Here is a 14,229-nt window from a genome sequence, read left to right on the forward strand (position 1 = left end):
TCTGAAGCTATGGTCCCAAGTGAACTTACCATGACAAAAGTAGCATAGGACAAAAAAATTGCACGTTTTTAGTATAGAAACTCTGTGGAAAGAAACTCCAGGCTAGTGTTTGGACATAAAGAAGGAAGTGCTTTTTCACAGCAGTACTTGAGATGTGTTTTGTCATGGATATCCATTCAAAATAAAAGCCCCATGAGTTTGCTTTTTGGACAGTAGGACATTTCATTTCCCTTTTAACAGAAGGGATCATAGATCAAAGGAAAGCAGCCAGGTGGGTCAGAGGGAAAGACCAGCATTTCCTGACCCTATTACTTGTTTACAGATAAACATCAGACAGCTGTAAAAGTGACAATATGTTTTCACAAGAGCAAGAAGGAAATAGAATTGAAAAAATCTAAAGAAACAGAATTATATATCCAAATTTGAAATTCTTGAGTTTGTTTAATAATGAATGTTTCTATAGAGATTTAGAATATTTTCAATATTATGTCTCTATCATTTATTTGTATTGTCTCATTTATTAAATTCAAATGAAAGGAGTTTTTCTCTATAGAAGGTCTAAAGAAACCAAAAAGTCATCTTTATGTAGTTTGTAGTGACTTTGCAGTGAGGGTCTGCATCAGACCATGCTACCAGATCATCTCATGCAACATAGAGAGCAATGACATTTGCACACTGTAGAGTTAGATATCCCATACTGAAAGGCCCTGACTGCAAATTCAGCATCAAGATTACATTAAACTCCTAAAATATGCTGAGTGAGGTTCGGTTTCTGAGTTTGTTCCTCCCTTACATTTCATGTGGTATATTTCTCAAACAGGGAACCTGCTCATTCTCTCTGTTTACCAGTAGATAAAGTAGAACTGAAAACACTGTGTTGTACTGGAACGTGAAGAAGTTCAGAGTTCAAAACAATTGCTTGCTACAAAAATAAAGGAAGGCCTCTCCTATGAAATCTATGAACTCGAAACAGGGATACAGAACTAGTCGTTGCCAATAACTTTAACTTCATTTATCTATATTTGGCAAAAATTGTGCTGCAGCTGGAGATGAAATGCTGAGCTAAATAACTGCAGCGACGTGAGCTCCAAAACAGCAATTACTAAGCTGTGCTGCCTTGTGTAAGATTTTACTTTTATTTATTGTATTTAAAGAAACTCTCTATCTATGTTCAGTACAACAAGAACTGCCTGATCAAATAATGCCTGATTGCAAGGCCTCTCGGCTCCACTGTCAATATAATTCAGTGTTTAGTAAGGAAAACATGTTTTTCATGAAGCCAAACTACAATGCTGTGCATGGCAGTTTTATCGTTCTACATACCTTTACATTGTCTCTAATTGCAAGGAGTAACTCATATTAAACCTAAATTTGGCTTATCACAGATGATGAATGTATTTTTTTCTTACTATTAGAAAAGCTAATATTTTTAAAAGGCTAAAAGAAAGGGGCACACAATCCCTTTCTTCATGGTTATAAGAACAAAAAACCCGTATTAATAATGTTGTTGGAGGAACTGCTCACCATCATTGTTTCTATCATCTATCTTTTTTAAAAAGAGAACAAGGAAGTTGGGGGCATGTTCCAGGTGGATGTTTTTGTTCTCAAAAGAGAAGCCCAATTAGCTGTAATTATGGCTGATCTGTAGTACTAACTCCACACATGTGTCTACTATCACAGTGCAGCCTCACAGTGGCCTCTCTCTAAAGCACTTCATCTAGGGACATGTTGACATTTCAGAGAGAGAAAAGGAGAAAATTAAGTGACATATGAGTATTCTTCTAGTTGTCCAGGAAAATGGATGCTGACGCCATAAATCTAGCTCCTTCCCAAAAAGTAATGTGACTGAAATAATATCACAATGCCAGAAAAGCTGACTAATTGTCTGGATTCCAAAACTGACATAATTTTTCCAAGATGACATAGTATTATTAGTAGTATCCAGTCCCTCAAACAGTGAGTTTTGTCCTCATTGACCGTATTTCTAACTCTCTTCTCTTTACTTGCACAGACAGAAATCCTGATAGAGACTCCTCCCTTCTTTCAATTTCTTGGTCATTCTTGAGCTTTTTAACCCTCACAAACACAAATTCTTTCACTATCTGTCATTTTCTACATGCAGTCAGCAGCATTTCTTTGGGACAAACATTTCTTTGGGACAAACTGCCTTTCAGCAGATGGTTCCCAAACATTTAGGGCCAGTGGATCATTGCTGTTCTTCAAATTAATCAAAATTACCCAGCACTTGTCTGCAGACCATCTCCCATGACTCAATTGACTGACCATGAGCCACTGATGAATACAAATCTACTGATCTATTGTATGCAGAACTGGTGACATTTGGTCCTCATCATCTGCATCCTGGAAGCACCTCAGTCAGAGAAAGTAGCCACATGGATTATAGTAGGTCATATTGTTTAATTTCTCACTAACTTCATCAATGTTAGATTTTTCTGTGCTTAGGGAGAACCAAGCTGTATGTTTATATGTCCTGGAATACTTCTATATGTAGTTCAACATCCTGGCAAAGGCAAGAACTGGAGGTTTGCCTCTTGTCACCTCCTCTCAAATTTTGGGCCTGCCTTGTTTCATTGAATAAATCTTAGTCCAGCACTATACATACAGATACATCTTTTGCTCTTATTTTGTTACTCCAGCGTAGATCTTGTGATTCCATCCTCTGTTAAATTGCTTGACTTCTGGATAGAAAGGAAGGAAAAGCAAGGTGAAGCAAGCCAAAGAAAGGGATGCAAGTACTGTACAAATCTTCAGAACTTTTGACGGAATTTATCCACCTTTCATTAGTGGATATAGTCTGTCAAAGCCTTGCTTCTTTCTTCATTTATCCATACTACAGGTCACTCTTGCAGTTCTGTAGACATAATGTAGAAATATTTCAATGTTAACCTACAAAAAATCACCACCAAAATCATCTACAAGCTATAGTTGTTCTCATAGTACTGGTTAGTATAGGAGGCCTTTCAGAATGGAAGTGAGGCATCGTTAAGCACATGCATCTAGCAGCCATTTGCACCCCTAGATCAGGTCTGTTGGATTGACTGGGAAGCTAATTCCAAAGTCCCTCTAACTTGATATTCCAGTCTGAACAGGTCAGTGATTAGCTGCTCTTCTCAGCCAGGTCCTTGTACCTTGAAGGACATGAAAACCACATTTCAGTTTACTCTTCCTTTGCAGAGTCACTAAGAGATGGCAGAGTTAAACATTTCAACAGACATCATTTTAAACTCAGTAAGCCAAATGAGCCAAAGCATTCCAACATCAGTGCTAATGCTTTTAAAATACAGTTTGTTTTTTGTTTTTACATCAGAAAGCTCATACTTACATGGACATCCTGCTGAAAAGAGAGACTGCACACATATTTCCAGGGTAATCTAACTTGTACCAGAGGCTGCTAGGGATTAAATGACTGGATGTTAAGGATGTTGACATTCTGATATATGGCTCTCTGCTTCTACTTTAACATCTTACAGCCATTGCACATGTTGAATGTTGTTTGGGCTGTGGTGTTTCAACATAACACAAAGCAGGAACTACAGCAACATATAATTTACAATGGAGAGTCTACATTTTACTTTCACATATAGAACACATAGCGAATTCTTCCTTTTAAAGTAAAGTTTCCTTGTCCATTCATCACACACCACTAATCACCACCACTTAGGCATCTTAAAGAAAATGATGTACCATGTATCAGAAAAACTGACAGGGCAAATGACTGAAATTGAACACATCTGTGCAAATTGTGAAGAAACTGCAGGACTGTTAAACAAACAATAATAATGGCAGTTACATTTCTTTTCTAAAAATGGAATCATTCCCCTGCCATTTACAACAGTTTAGTATTTATGCACCTCCACAATTCTTCAAACAACTATTCTTGAGTTGTTCCAAGGCCTAGACTGTGGTTCTGTCTCTCTGGAAAGATCAACAACTAGACAAGCACATAACAAAATAACATCCTGACTAACTCTTTGTGTTCAGCAGGATAATAGCACTCAGGAATCTTCTCTTTGCTAACAAGGCTACGTTCTGCTTCAGAAAGATTTTCGTGCACACAGATGATTGTACTTATTCTTTGCACTGAGATCTACCCTCCATTATCTAATTTGCTACCTTTTATATCTTCTATTCCATTCTTAGCTATTAAATAGGAAAGACTATGGTGTTGAAACTTGTGTTAATGTATATGATTACCTTGGCAATGGAATTATTTGGTATCTTCTTCTTCAAATTGCTGATATGTATTGACTGTTCTTTGTCCTCTACAGAGTTTTCCTCCTCTGGGCTACAGTGTCAACTCTTTTGTTCCCAGTTCCTCTGTAGTAGACTGGACATAAAGTCTGTCACCTCAACAACCACTCAGATAGAGACACAAGAAAATAAACGTCTTCTAAACCAAGGAGCTTCTTCTGGAGCAGAAAGCATTTCAGCTGAAAGTCATGTGGTAAGATATAGGCAGCTCATAGTTTTTCCCACTCCTGCCTCAAGTAGACACTGTGCTTTGCCCTTGTAGAGATGAGCATCTTCATTCACATGGGGTGCTGACATCCTGTTTTTGTAAGTTAGCTGCAGTGCAGGTAAATTACTGTCACAGCAGTAAGGCAATTCCCATTTCCACACTCTTCTAATCTGCCTCTGCCTCACTTCAGCTCTTTATGCTGATTTGAGACAGTAATTCTTTCATTTTTATGCCAGCTGAGAGCCAGGCTCACCAGCCTCTGAGCTTATGGTGTATCACCTCTGTGAAGCTCATGGGTTTTTTTGTTTATACCACAGAATTCACTTTCACCTGTTAAAAGAATAACTTAGCTCCATACGTGGGAACATCCTGCATATTTCAACCAAGCATAGCATTGCTGTCATTCTGGCCTGACTATTGCCAGTGACTATTCAGACACAAGACAGTGATAAACCTGATACTGAAGCTAAACTGTCTTTTACAAGGAAGTGCACTATTGATAGCTTGTAACCTGCAATCATTTAAAAGGACAAGCAAAATCATATTGGACGCCATGAATTGTGGTTTCAGACAAGGAAATAACTGAGTATCTCATATTATTTGACAGCAAACATTTTCTGAAGGGAAACTATTGTCCTAACCTTTCTAAATAAGAAAAAACAAAATACATGAAAAACAATTTATGAGGCTTACACTAGACTCAAGGCCCTCAATTTTTATTTGGTTGGTTGGCCTGTTGGGACTTTTTCCTTGTTATGGAGATATTTTCTTTCCTTATAGTGAGTGTGATATTGTTAATACAAAAGGATATACTGTTGATAGTAGATCTGCCCTGAATACAAAAGGATATACTGTTGATAGTAGATCTGCCCTGAATATCATTCAACTAAATTTAGCTATAAGGTCAGAAATAAAAGTTACCCTGTTATTAAATCCATATTCTAGCATAAACACTTTGCTAGCCCTTTTCTTCATATGTCAGACAGAAGCTGAGGGGAGGCAATAGTGAGGGACAATAACAATGGAGCCTCATTTGTCCTAAAACATTGCATTAAACTTAGTTTGTAATTTTATTTGCCAAGCTGAACTGTTTTCCCTTAAATTCCCAAGGGCCACCTGGTGAATCAAGAGAGTATGAGAGTGAAGATTAAACAGATTTCCTTTCCTACACTTCCACTCAGGTGAGGGGGAAGGGCTCCAAAGAACCAGAAAATTTTAACTGCATTTTTTTGAGGAAAAAAATAAAAAATTAAGATGGTGTCTTTTAATTTGCTAATTAACAACTTTTACTGTGGAGAATACTGCCAAAATGGTTGAGATTATTTGATAAAGATTCATTAGAGAAGAAGAAAAATAGAAATTAAAGGAATGAAGATCTTAGATAATTCAGAATGTTCCACTGAAGCCAACAGAGCCAAGGATGCAATTTAGGGTGCATAGTTTCCAAATTTTTGTTTCCTGTATTTTCACATATTGCCTACTAAAGCAGTCATTTCTAGAAACTCGATAGGTGCTGTGGGCTGATTATACGACAAATCAAGATCAGGTGAAATAACACACAGCATTTGCCAAAAAGTATAATTTTGAGAATCCTGAAATTATTTCTGGATTTGCAGTGAACGAGTGCAATAAGGGTTTGAGAGCTAGATGCTGATAATGTTGCTATCTATGGCTCTCCTTACTTAGTCTCTTCCAGTTATTACACCTCTACCCAGACACAAGAGACTGGTTCCATTCTGTCCTTCACTAAACACAGTTTTAACCCAAACCACTTTTCTCCAAAGAGAAGGTCCTAGACATTGAACTAGGCATTTAGACTATTCAGGCACTCTCTACTGTTATTTTAATATTCCTTGAGTTGACAAGAAAATAGCACAGTAGCCTAATGGCTACTGAGCCTGTAGACTACCTTAGCCTCAGGGACTGTTCTGAACCAGTCATAACATGACCTGAATATTTTGTTAAAATCTTTCATTTTTTCAAGCAAATGTCTTAAAAAGAGACTGCCAATCAACCTAAACACTAACATCCTCAATCTGGTTTTGGTGATGTCTCACATTAATTTGTTATTTATCAACCCAGTGAGTAAATCACAGTTTAGCCCAGTGGTTAGGGCGTTGCTCTAAGAAACATGAAAGTGGCTTCTCATCCTCTTCCACTGATAAAGTCATTAATGCAATTGAAACAGTAATGACTTAAGAGCATTTTTACCAGATGGCTCATATTTTCTACTATGAGTAAGACACCAGGATTCAGTCTTTACTAGGAGAAAAGAGGGAATGTCTCCCACACTGAATAAGGATCAATACTCAAGGTAGACTGAGCATGGAGGAAGAAGAGAGGTAAAAAGGAGATAATGATGGAAATTACCCTGTCTCAGGTCAAATAGACAGTAGGTTAAAAGTGGGATTAAAATTCAGTTCCTGTCAGCTGGAACACAGACTCAGTTACTACAAAGCCTTGCCTGCCCTCACTTCTTTTACTGCTAGTTTTCCTACCTTATCAGACACATTCATCAAGCCACTTCAGGTCACCTGGCTTTAGAACCTAAACGTGCATTGACAAATTGTCGCTAAGATCCATTTCTGGAGACATTTCTTCCTCTTAACCTGGGATAGGCTTTAAGATGGTTGAGGTGAAACATCCCTCCAGATTGCAGTGTTTGACTAAAAGAGGGGCCTGTAGTGATGAGACTGAGCTGGCATGACTCCATTTCAGATGCCTCAACTATACAAGAGAAACCTCTATAATCCAGCTGCCCTGTCCACGTACAACACCTGTTTGCCCTACAGAGATATCATGATAGTTACTGCATGTTCCAAAATCTTCAGAAAAGGTATCAAATACTATTTTCACCGCTTTGCAGTCAGATTCAAATTCATCTGTAGGCTGCTATTACTCTTCAATTCTTAAGAAACCCATCCTAAATTTTTACAGAAGTTTCAGTTAGCAATGAAGCTAAGCTCCAACAACACAGTAACCATCCTTAACAGCTGGCTTTTTTAATGGCATCCAAGACAAAGAATAGAAAATGTTTCAGTGATGCTGACCAAAGAGATGTGCCATCTCTTCATGAATAAGAGAAGGGGAAAAGCACTCCACAACTGAGCATACTCACCAGCTGGAAGAGAGGGAGAGGCAGCGGGCAGGTGCAAAAAGCCATTTTGGGGCTCTAGCTGGTTTTCTCTGTATTCCAAAGGACAAACAGCAGAAGAGCTTTCTGTGAAAAGAGACGAATCTAGATTTAGTCCAGAAGTGACTAGTCAATTAAAAGGGATAGTATCCAAACTCACACATTTTTAAAGGATTAGGCCCATCACACACACACTGTTTTTCAATATTGTTCTCTGCAATAAAAACCGAGATTGTTTTCTGAACAGGATGCCAGCTGCTTCCTGTTCATGCTACTAATACATAACACTGCCATTGTATCCCATCAAGGGATCTTCACTCTGATCACCAGCCAGCAGAACAAATGCACTATATTAAGTAAATCCTCATAAAAAGCTACAGAATCGATTGGTGTAATTCAGCCCAGTCACACTGACTTCAGCAACATTTTACTCCAGCTTAGGACCTAATCTGATTTATAATTTATCTTTCACATGATTAACTAACTGTTGTACACTTATACATAAGAAATCCAATTCTATAGGTTATGTGTGGATCACACAGTTAGTCGCACTTATGTATTATGAACTCTCAGGTGCACTTGCTATGAAAAGGTACAAAAACAGCAGAAACCTTCCTGTGGCATGAGCTGTCTTGCTCTCCTTTGCCATAAAGAAGCAGCTCTGACCTTCTGCAACTCTTGCTGTGAGCACCCCCTTCCCTCCCAAGAGGCAATCTTCCCCAAGAAGCCACGGCCCCATTCCATGTAACTCAAAACTGCTGTTACCATGGTTAATATTTCTGACTTGATTGGCACCGCTAGTAATTGAACTGCAGTCTCTTGAGCACAGCAAGCTCTATTCATTAGCCCCTATTGTGTCAGGACACTGCATCAACCCACATTATTTTTCTGTGTTAAGGGGGAAAAAATCAGCCATGAATACAAAGTTATGTTGCCACACAAGATTATGCAGTTTTGCTCTTGGATTAATTTTATGAAATGAAATAAAATATTGCACATAAATTTTATTTATGTCAATAACAGTGCAATATGGGATAAGGCACCTTCATTCTGACCGCATAATATTATGTACATCTAAAACCCAAAATAGTTTAGTATCAGCTTTATAAGAAAACTTTTGGTTTCATCACCGTATTAACAAAACCTTTGCAGTCTCCTGTCTCATTTTCTCACAGTTTATATAGAGTTACTCTTTATATGAACTTGCTGGTTTGAGTCTATATGTGGTGGAATGTTATATAAGTAATGAAAAGAACAATATACCAGAAGGTTTCCTGTATAAGGAACAGGACAGATAAGCTTTAAAATGCACCTTCCAATTGCCTGTTCAAACCAAGACTTTATATATTTTGTAGATTTTAGTAGATTTTATAGATGACACTATGGTATATATAAAGAAATTAGACCAATTAGAAATTATTTCATAAACCCTGACAATTTTGAGCTGACAGTTTAATAGAAGTAGCCCAAAATATGAGAAATATTTAGTATTCTGATCCCATAAAAACTTCCATAAATTGATAACCTCCAACATCAAGGAGATGGCCATACCAGCAAGTTGTTCCATAGTGATCCTTCTGTTCATCCTGCTGCATTTTTATTGTACCAAATACCCTCTTGGTTTCATCTTTGCAAAAGTTTTCATGTTTTGTCTGTTTTATTCCTTTTTCCTGTCTCCCTTAGACAGGACCATGAGAGATGTCTGAGAAATATTCATCGCATAGATTCTTTCCCATGGGGAAAAGGAAAAATGAGAAGACAGTAAGAGAAATGTAGGTGTTAAAGAAAAAAAGTTTTGCTTTACTCCATCAGCCTTCCTTGGCATTGTGAGATGGATCTTGGAAAACTGAAGAGTTTGCAGGACTTCAGAAATGTGAGCTAGAGAAAGGTGGATGCAAGAGAGAGCAAGAGACACTGTCAGATACAGACAGCGGACAAACTGCTTCTCATAGTAGCTTAAGTGGAGTAAGATATTCTTCACACTCTCAGTGCCAAGATTCTCACCTTTCCACAACTTACACTCTGTCTTGAAAAAGCAGTAATTTATTCCAAATTTCTTCAGTTTCCAGCCTCACCTGAGTCCACTGTATTATGTAGAGACAAATATAACAAGTCACACAAAACAATACATATTCTAGCAGAGACGCACTCATACAACACAACAGTGCAAAAGAGCAGCACTAAGAGATCTGCCTTCCCAAGGTCACAGGATGGATGGCCCTGTCAGTGGTTCTGACCTGTTTCAGCTCTCTCTGAGAATGTTCAGTACTTGGAACATCAGAAAAATCTAGTTGTGTCCCATTTTACACAAATTATTATAGAAGCACACAAAATTGGTGGCACTGTATATTTAGATCCTTTTCCATAGCATATAGATAACAACACTTATCTTTCCCTTTATCATTGTAAAACTTATTTTGTATTTGCAAGGTATTTGGTTGATAAGACCAGAAGTTGCCAAAAGAAAATTCATGGCACTGTGAAAATTCCTTATCTGGTGCATGCCTGCTGCTAGGACTGCATATGAGGAGCACTAAGAGTGACAAATAGACTGTGAAATGCAGTGTTAACTGAACCTGCTTCATTTTGAGTGAGCGATTCTCTGATGCCTAATATGCTGATTGAGCCAACCTATCAAGGTTCTGAGGACACACACTATCTCCTCCTTCCCCACATCAAGTTTAGATTAGATGGTCTAATAGATTTAAAGTCATTAGAGAGAGGACTGGCCAGCAGAAAATAACAAAATACTCATTTCTTAAGAAAAAATGGTTAAAACTAATTATTGATCATCTGTCTCATCCAGCAGTCTATGTCCATGCCTACAACCAATGTAGGCACCCTTTGAAAAACCATTATATGTGATCAAGTAATAGTTTTCATAGCACATATGCCAATGGATATGTCTGCAGGCATCAGATCAAGGCCTGTGGCTCTCACAGTACTAATGCATTCACACTTCTGATTACCTCATTTCCCAGCTGTAAGTTGTTTTAAATGTAATCTTCTGTTAATTTGTCTTTGGGCATGCATAATCTATACAGCTACATGTCTTCTTGTACTTAGTTTGCATTTTAGGGTTAAACTGATAACTTGATGCACCAGCCCACACCCAGTACCAACAGCCATGTGCTCCCAGAGCATGGCACACGTGCTCCTGTAGCTTTCTGAGATCTTTCTTTCTTTCTTTCTCCAGGGCTCTATTAGGCAGAGCATTGCCAGTAGGTGGAAGGAGGTGATCCTGCCCCTCTATTCAGCTCTAGTGAGGCACATCTGGAGTTCTGTGTCCAGTTCTGGGCTCCTCAGTGCAAGAGAGACATGGAGCTCCTGAAGCAGGTCCAGCAGAGGCTACGAAGATGATTACAGGACTGGAGCATCTCTCTTACAAGGAAAGGCTGAGAGAGTTGGGCCTGTGTAGACTCGAGAAGAGGTGTCTGAGAGTGGATCTCATCAATGTCTTTAAGTCTCTGAAGGGAGGGTGCCAAAATGTTGAAGCCAGGCTCTGCTCACTGGTGCTGGGCAATAGGACAAGAGGCAGTGGGCAGAAACTGATGCACAGGAGGTTCCAACTCAATATGAGGAAGAACTCTTATGCAAGGGACCATGCACCAGAACAGGTTGCCTGGAGGGGTTGTGGAGTGTCCCTCACTGTACATATTCAAGAGCTATCTGGACACAATCCTGTGCCATGTGCTCCAGGATGATCCTGCTTAAGCAGGGAGATTGGACCTTATGCCCCACTGTGGTCCCTTCCAACCTTACCCAGTCTGTGATTTCTGCTCTTTCACAGCCTCATCACCATGTGGGATTTGTAGCATTAAGTAGCCCCACAAGTGGTCATCTCTGGTGTGCATTAACTATACACCCTTTGTTTCACAATTTACGCAGTCCTCTTCAAGCTCCTGCTGGGACCACTGCAAGCATATCTCATGTATGAGCAGACTGGTTATTTTCATGCACGTCAGCTTTCATTCTTTTTGTTGGCCATCATGCCTGCTACATAAATAATCATGGTTTAAGAATAGAGCTAAATTCTATTCCTCTGTTTGACATACTGAACTAACTGCGTATATTCTCAGCTCAGCTTTTTAGAGCAGTTTGTAAACAGCACAAAACCCAGATGTGACTCAAAGGACACTCTCATGTAAATATAAAGAGTCATAATTCAAAGTACGATGTTAAGTTTCAGTAATTCACACCAATTTGAGCTTTCCACTTCAGTGGCAACAAGCATGACCTGACAAATACTACTGTGTAAATTTGTATAAAATTGAGTACATTACAAGGTATTAAAATCATAATAATAGCAGTGGACTTTTCCCTGGAGCCCAGTACATACAGACAGATTTTCTAAAGCGCCTGAGGAATGTAGGTGCATAGGCACTACTGCAGATCAGTGGGATTTCCATGGCTAAATCCCTAGGACCTTTTGGAATCAGTCCCTTGCAATTACTAATTCAGGTACAATATGCAGTTATTCACTTCTCTATTTTAATATACATAAAACAGCAGGCTGCATTTGGTCTGATGCTGAGTCACACCTGCCTACGTACCTTTGCAGTGAGATAATAGACGTTGGTAAAGTCATCTCTAATGGGAGAGAGAGCATCTGAGTCTGTCTGTGGTTGTTTATTATCTTTGCTTCTATTCTCTTGGGTTTTTTCTCTTTTTGTTCAGCATCTCCCATTCTTGAGATAATTTTTTCATGTGTGTTTTGATATACACAGAGTTTTTATTCTTGGCCACACACTCTTTTCTCTCTGCATCACTAGGCTGAATTCAGAAGGAATTAGTGACTTAGCTGCTTCCTTCTCCAGGTTGTATTTATGATAATGATGACAGTATTTGGGTTAACTCCTTCTTGTTTTCTGATAGAACTGAAGCAAAATTAAATGTGTCTGTTAGCCAGACACTAGGGAAGTTTTTGGAGTTAGAGGTATGTCAGTGGTACTAGAGCACTGTCAGGGACAAAAGAGACAGAGTCAAGCAACCCCTATAACTCTCCACCCATACCCATCCAGACTTACTCTCCCTCACATTCCCAGAAAGGAATCCCAAAAAGGAGGGATTCTGTCCCAGACAGTCTTGCAGAGCCCACTGATTGGCAGCATTCATTACATTACACCTCTATCCATTACAGCACAATATCCATCAGTGAAGGAGCAAATCATTCATATATCACAAGGCAGTATTGTGCCTGCATTATGGAAAGGGATTGCTCCTGGAGCAAACATCAAGTGCTGGGAGAGAAGCTCCTAGCAGGAAACTGCGCAGGAGGTCGTCTCACTGTGAGCCCTGAGAGATGACAGACATGGATACAAAGAGATGTGCACTGGTCAACAGCTGCTTGGACACACTGCTTGCTGTTAAGTATAGGATTCCACTGAATAAAACGGTCCCTGTTTCACTCCACAAATGTGAGGAACAAGTGCAGCGGAGTCCAGGTGTATGGATGCTGTTCACTGCACTAACACTGAACCGGCTTCAAAACGGTTTTGTTTAAGTATTCAAACAAACATTAAAAATAAAAGTCTTTTTAGTAAAATATTATCTTAATATTTTACCCAGAGCCCCAAAGATATAAGCCATGTGAGGATCGAATCCTCAGAGTTCAGCTCCTTCACAACTGGAAAGCAGTAAGATTTAATTACTTTATGGCTGGAAGATAAATAACAGTCCCTGTAAGAAACTGCAAGTAGTATTGCAAGAGATTAGCCTTATTTGGTTTTGTTTTCTTCTACACAGGGTAATATAGTTGCTGAATCATTATTAATAATTGTTTATGTCACAGTCATGCCTTAAGCAACCCTCCAGGACAAATACTAAAAAGGATAAACCCTAAGCAATAGCTCCAGCAGAACAAGGGAGATTGTGTTTTCCCTGAACCTGGAGCCTCTTGCACCTCCAGTTGAGCTGCTCCCCAAATTGCCAATGCCGCCCGTGTGTGTGGTACATGGGGTGCTACGGAGCAAGTGGTACTACCTGCCTTTCTTCTGCTGTGGAAACTCAATCACCCCTCAGCTCCTTAACTCCCCAAGAGATCTGTCAACAAAAATAAAGCAAGCCTGGCATGCACTCAGCTATGCTGGTCAATCTGAATAACTCCCTAGCTTTGGTATCAGGCACCATGCAGTTCCCACTCACCTCAGTAGGAGGGAACTGGCCCTGTGCATTGCCCAATTTATCAACATGATACATGCAGTCTGTCTGGAAGATAGACAAGGGGACATATTGCAGTGACATACGAACTTTTTTCAAGTTGTGCATCCTAGGAGAGAGATTACATGATGAACATGTGCATTATGCCTCTTCCAGCTTGTGCTTCTGAGATGAACTGTGATGTCCTTCCTGAAGAAAAGTTGCATTTTATCTCACAGATAAAGCTGGCTACCCTTTCAGGAGGAGCCTCTCAGAATTCAGTTCTCAGGTACTTGAGTGCCTAATGAGAAGAGATTCATAACCCTTTGCCTGATGAGATTTTGTGTTGTCTTTCTCTTTGGGGAGAGGTGAAGTAGTACATTTACATTCAGAGAAAAGCAAATAAAAAGGAGCAAGCCTTGTGATGTAAAACCGTCACAGTCCCTGCCTGCCTCCTAACAAAGATGTTTGCAAAGGC

At 39.3% G+C, this 14,229-nt stretch overlaps 1 long non-coding RNA gene across 1 annotated transcript in view; it reads right to left on the reverse strand.

The window, feature by feature from the left end:
• Positions 1–503: 503 nt before the first annotated feature.
• The window catches only part of LOC104685455, a 205,507-nt gene continuing 191,781 nt past the window's right edge, over positions 504–14,229 (reverse strand). The window contains exons 14-18 of the long non-coding RNA XR_005604191.1: positions 7,599–7,700; positions 4,216–5,312; positions 3,344–3,412; positions 2,796–2,872; positions 504–2,699 (exon numbers count right to left, since the gene is read on the reverse strand). This is a non-coding gene — a long non-coding RNA (uncharacterized LOC104685455). The remainder of the gene's footprint in view (positions 2,700–2,795; positions 2,873–3,343; positions 3,413–4,215; positions 5,313–7,598; positions 7,701–14,229) is intronic.

This window comes from Corvus cornix, chromosome 3 (assembly GCF_000738735.6).
Source record: "Corvus cornix cornix isolate S_Up_H32 chromosome 3, ASM73873v5, whole genome shotgun sequence".
Taxonomy (NCBI): Eukaryota; Metazoa; Chordata; class Aves; order Passeriformes; family Corvidae; genus Corvus; species Corvus cornix.